Source organism: Physeter macrocephalus, chromosome 14 (assembly GCF_002837175.3).
Source record: "Physeter macrocephalus isolate SW-GA chromosome 14, ASM283717v5, whole genome shotgun sequence".
Lineage (NCBI taxonomy): Eukaryota > Metazoa > Chordata > Mammalia > Artiodactyla > Physeteridae > Physeter > Physeter macrocephalus.
Genome location: NC_041227.1, coordinates 83,112,812 through 83,118,811, shown reverse-complemented (window position 1 = coordinate 83,118,811; position 6,000 = coordinate 83,112,812). Strand labels below are relative to the sequence as shown.

At 44.9% G+C, this 6,000-nt stretch overlaps 1 protein-coding gene across 1 annotated transcript in view; it reads left to right on the top strand.

Annotated features, from left to right (window-relative positions):
* Positions 1-6,000, top strand: part of NCOR1 (nuclear receptor corepressor 1) — a 163,875-nt gene that overhangs the window by 70,107 nt on the left and 87,768 nt on the right. The gene's annotated exons all lie outside the window — the stretch shown is intronic.

Below are 6,000 nucleotides of genomic sequence, written 5' to 3'. Positions count from 1 at the left end.
TCATTATTCTGAATTGTTTTTCTGGAAGGTTGCCTATCTCCACTTCATTTAGTTTTTTGGGGGGGGGGTTTTCTCTTGTTCCTTCATCTGGTACATAGCCCTCTGCCTTTTCATCTTGTGTATCTTTCTGTGAATGTGGTTTTTGTTCCACAGCCTGCAGGATTGTAGTTCTTCTTGCTTCTGCTGTCTGCTCTCTCAGCTACTAATTTTTAACAATAGCTTTATTCCTAATTACAAACTAGTATTTATAACATTTATTTTTAGAAATTATATGTATTACTGTTTAATTTTTTCAATCCCACATAAAGTCAGGGGATAATTTGATTTATATTATACCTCACCTTTGCCGGGTTAGCAGTCTTTTGCTTGCGATGACAGAGCAGGAAGTTTTGTGCGACGGGGAGTGTCTCTGTTACTCTGAAACATCGGCTTTCTATCCTAAAGTTATCTGGGACAGCATTTCACTCCTTGCTGGGACATACGTGTCCCTGTGCAGTTCGAGCCATGGTGGTGTTTTCTTCTGCACCACTTGTCCTCTGTGCTAGCACCCTTCCCACATCTCAAGACGCATGTGCAGAGCCAAGGTGGTCCTGTGTACCCTCACTTGGACCTGAACCTGGGGATGCTTGCCCCTGGCTAGGCTCAGTTTCGTTTTGGGTAGCCTTTCTGATAGTCTAGTCCTGCCACCCTGAAGATATTCCCTCTACTTTTGTATTTCTCTGGTTGATTCATTGGGGACTTGGAAGGGGAGGGAGTTAAATGATGGACTTAAACTACTATCTCAGGCCGAAAGAATCTCACCTCTGTTTCTTAGTTGCTTGTGTCAAAATACTTGGACGGTTTTTCAGAGGTAGGTAGTGTTGGGTTGTGTTTGCTCTCTCCTGTGGAACCAAATGATGGGCGCTGATACCAGAGGAGAGGGGAGGCCGTTAGACTTTTCAGCAGAAGAGTCACCTCAGGTTTCATTTGTGACAGGAGGCTTCTGGCTGCTCTGTTGAGACTCTAATGTAGGGGAGGCCATTTAGGGGTTATTTTAGTAATTTCAGTGGCTTGGACCAGACTCTCGTGGGAGTTGGGGAGAGCTGGTCAGGTTCTGGGTATGTTTTTGGAGGTAAGGCCAGCGGGTTTTGCTGATCGAGTGATTGTGGGGATGCAAGCACGGTTAGCAGAGATAGGCTGTCTTGGCTGCTGGAGTTGCCGTTGACTGTGACAGGCACGGTGGAAGGAGGAGCGGATTTGGCGGAATAATCAGCCACATACTAGATTTTAAATACCTGTTAGACTTTGTCCACATGGAGATGTAGAGTGGGCCGTTAGACACAGAAGTCTGCAGTTTAGGAAGAAGATCTCGGTTGGAAATAGAGAATTTTCTATATAGAAAAAAGTTCAGAAAAACTTCTTTTTTTTTTTTTTTTTTTTGCCATGCCATGTGGCTTGTGGGATCTTAGTTCCCTGACCAAGGATCGAACCCAGGCCCCCAGCAGTGGAAGTTCGGAGTCCTAACCACTGGACCACCAGGGAATTCCCCCAGAAGACTTAAAAAAAAAAAAAAAAAAAAAATCTAGTTACAAGTTAAACAATTTTAAATGGGTATTTTTACCCTGGCAGGTATAGAGATCCAACTAATTTGAAAATCACTCTACTGCTCTATTATGCAGTCAAGTTTGAATGAGTAGGAATTACCTTGGGTCATCCCGAGTGATTAGAGATTTATTCCAGATTTATTCCTCTGACGTGTGCACTCCATGCTTTCAGGCTTTGATTGCTTCTCCCCTCCCCCACTCCCAGCTGCTTACCTGTAGGAAGTAATTTTAATTCAGCAGGTGAATATGTAGCATGCTGTTGGCTGAGAGATTCCACATCTGTGAGGTGTGATTTTTAACATTGCTGTTGCCATAGGGGACCTTGCATATTATTTATGCAGAAAATGAATTTTAATCTTAGAATCATCGGGAAATGAGAGATAATCATACTTTTGTTACAGTTGTGTTCAGAGATTATTGTTGGCAAAAGTTTTAACTCTCCTCTCAAAAATTCTGTTGGCTACTGCCCAAACCATTGTTACAGCCCAGCTTATTGGCATCCCATGACGAAAATGAGTGTGGTTCTTTATCAATTTTAGTTGAAGCAGTGAATGCTTACCAAAGATAATAAACCAAAAGCCCCTCTTTGGCTTTGCTGTTTGGGATCTAGAATTGGCAGTACAGTGCCAAGTAGTAACTTGATTCTGTGTGCAACATTTTTGTTAGAAGTAAGAATTCCATCTCACTTTCCAGCATAAACTCCCATGTAATAAGTCTGTCACTGTGCAGATGGGATTCCTGTGGCACCTGCTCGTGACCTGCAGTAAAGCAAGTCATTGTTTAGAAACCACATTTTTCATTTCCAGACCTTCGAGGGCTCTTACAAGAATTTGTACTCTCCCTTCATGCCGACAACATCTTCCCCTTTAACTGTGCCAGCGTGTTTTTATTCCCCAGAGGTGTTCAGAAAGAATATACATATGTAAATGTAGTAATTGTTGAAGTTGGAGGAGTTTTTGACTAAACCGTTAGCTATACACTAGTTAGAAAGGGTGATTTAGACAATTAAAGAATTGGGTATAATGGAAGGAGCTTTAGATCCCCAAATGCTCTGCTTCTTTGTGTCTGTGACACTCTAGATGTGTCCCTTCGCTTGGTGACATCTGTGGGGGAGACATCTGTGAGCACTGGTTCTTAGCTTGCAGGGTTTATAGGAGACTAGCTGTGTGTGCAGTGCCAGAGTGTAGGGACTGCCCAGTAAGTAAAGGGCAGCAGCTGCCGCCTTTGTTGCCTCCAACCAAGCATGCTTCTTGGTGATCGACAGCTTTCACTCTTCAGGAAAGTAGTCTCCAATTCAGTTGCTTTAAAGGCATCAGTTATTAATATACTTTGATAAGATTGGCATAAGATATTTTCTGTTTACTGCCTGAAGTACTTTAAAAAAAAAACCTCAGTGGCTGAAGTACTTCATTTTTTCTGTTTCTTGTACATTGTTATTTAACTAGCTCCTTGTTCTTAAATTTGGTCATTTCACTTTTTGGCAACTTCATTGTCTGCTGAGTGAGAATTCCTTTATTTATTTGTTTTCTAAAGACCTGAGCATTTTAACGAATATATATGAGTGTTAGACACCCAGTCAGATGTAGTAGTAATAAATCTCAGCATAAGCTAGCATTTGATCTTTTCTTTTTTCTTTTTTTAAAAATATATTTCTTTTTAAAATTTATTTATTTAATTTATTTCTTTTTGGCTGCGTTGGGTCTTTGTTGCTGCGTGTGGGCTTTCTCTAGTTGCGGCGAGAGGGGGCTACTCTTCATTGCGGTGTGTGGGCTTCTCATTGCTGTGGCTTCTCTTGCTGCGGAGCGCGGGCTGTAGGCGCGCGGGCTTCAGTAGTTGTGGCTCGTGGGCTCAGTAGTTGTGGCTCGCAGGCTCTAGAGTGCAGGCTCAGTAGTTGTGGCGCACAGGCTTAGCTGCTCTGTGGCATGTGGGATCTTCCCAGACCAGGGCTTGAACCCGTGTCCCCTGCGTTGGCAGGCGGATTCTTAACTACTGTGCCACCAGGGAAGCCCTAGCATTTGATCTTGCTATAGAGGACCCTGCTGAAATTGACCCTGTTCTTCATTTATCTTCATGAAATACATGTAACTTTCACTTTTTTTATTGGAATTTTTATTTTGTTTTATAATGTGCTCTGCCATTCAGAGTGAATAGCTTATTGTTTGGCAGGAATGTTTCATGTTGGGAGAGCCTCCCTAACAGAATGAGACTTTTTAAAATTGATCGTCAAGTGTTGGGCTTCAGGAGGGAGAAACCTGGGCAAGAAGCTCATGGGAGCGCCTGTGTCTCTTAGGGTCCTTTGAAGAGTTTCCTTTTGAAACCATGGGCTTCTGCTCCAGCCAGCCCGCTGGAAAGGGTTGAGGTATGTGGCCTGTAACCTCTGTCCTAGACGATGGGGGCTGGCACTTTTCTTTACAGATCTGCCTGAAACAGAAGCAGTGCCAGCCACTCTTGTGAAAACCGGAGTTTGTTCCTTCCTTTCTTAGTGTCCGTGGCCATCCTTGCTGTGGGTCTTGATGCTTGTCTCCCAGGTTTAGTGCTGTCCGCAATCTCGGGCCTCCCTCACACCCCTCTCCACTCGCTGCGGCTCATTGTGGGGCTCTGCTCTGGAGGGGCACACGCTTCTGCAGGCTGTCTGGCAGCCCCAGCAATTTCTTTGGCTCATTTGCACACACTCTGTAGAACTGGGGGCGCGTTTCTGCAGGGATCCTGCCCTCTTCTTCCCTTTGACTGGTCGAAACAGGTGCTGCCTTTGCCTCTCAGCCACCAGCACTGCAGGAGGGGGCCAGTCAGCTGTGGGATGGTTTCCGGCAGCAGGGCACGTGGAGGATTGCTTGCTTACTTCAAAACCCGGGTCGGCATTAGAAGCAGAAGAGTATTTGGGAATACAGTTATATGTGTTGTTCAAGTCTAAGGGACAGTAGACCTCTTTCCTTATCTTCAGCTGAGTTGACACCTCCCCATGACTTCTTAGGGCTGTAAACCGTTTTCTGGGTTATGCAGCCCACTTGCTGGGCAGGGGGCAGAGTTTGTTGTTGGTTTGTCATTTTGTTGGTTCAGAATGACAAGATGAATGCTACGTTTGTGGTGGGCAGGGTGAGGTTATTAGCATTTCAGACAGATCTTGGGATCACTGTGATGTGCTAGGGAGTCGGATGAATAAAACATTCCCAGTTGTAAAGCAGAGCTGGTCATGCTTGGAAAGTATCCACTAAAATCTTCCTGATTTCTTAGTTTTCTCTAGCAATAATACATACTCAGAAGAAAAGGAAACTGGCAGTTAGCCAGGCTGAGAACCTGGGAAGGTCAGGTAAGGTAAGTGAGGGAATCATGGTATTGAAACGACTTCGCTGGGGTCAGAGTGGAAGAGCGGATGCCGTTCTTGGTGGGCTGTGAGAATTTCCTAGCATCAAGCGATTGTAGCTGGTGATGAGGACAGAAAGCAGGACTGGAATGGCGACAGTGGACATGTGGGCTGGGGGGGGCGGGAGTGGCGGTGGGTGTAGGGCACACTGTCAGATGATAGGGTCGGGGGGGGGGGCAGTGCCCACTGAGGATGGCAGTGGTGACTCCCTGTGGGAGACTGAATGGCAATGACCTGAAAGTATTTCACATGTAGGATATCGTGTTGATAGAAAAGGCATTGACAGGCATCTTGAAATCTGAAGAATAATGACATGGCATAATGAGCCACGTGATAAAATCATCTCTGTGCTCCTGGGGGTCTTTGAGAGTCAACCTGTAACACCAAAAGAGGAGACAAGGTGTCATAGGTAGATTTTCTGAAGTTTGTAAAAGGAGGTTTTTAAATACCGCGGTTGAGCAGTGTTCTGGAAGTGGCAGTCAGGAGCAGGAAGGGTTTAGATTCTTCCTCCTTCCGCCATGTGTTAGAAGGAGGCCTCTCCAGAAGGGGTTCCCCTTCTGGAGAGGACCCCTTCTGGAGAGGCCAGCTGTCTTAAGGAAGAAGCTAGATTGTAGTTCTGGGGAGGTGGTAAAAGACTGTGAGATGCTACCGGAAGTTGAGGAAGATTTTACTCTATTCTGAGCAAAGGCATGAAAATGGCTGGGTGTGCTGAGGGCAGCCCGGGCGCAGACCGTGTGGGCAAAGGTACACCTGGGCTGGTCGGCCGCGTGCTGCAGGGGAGCTGGAGTCCGGTCCTATTTGGTTAGGCTGTTTGATTTCGTAATTAAAACACCACAGTTTCATTTCACTTTTCTCAGGTTTAGCAAATGAGACATCAGAGTTAAAAGGGTCCATAATCTTATTATCTTCCAGTCTTTGTTTATATACGTATTTACGATTACAGAGTTTTAATTACAGTTTAGGCATATTTGAGTGTTTTTTTTAGTTTATTATATCCAAAATACTTTCCTAAATCGCTTCAGTCTTAATAATGGCCATGGCTGTCTACTCTTCCAG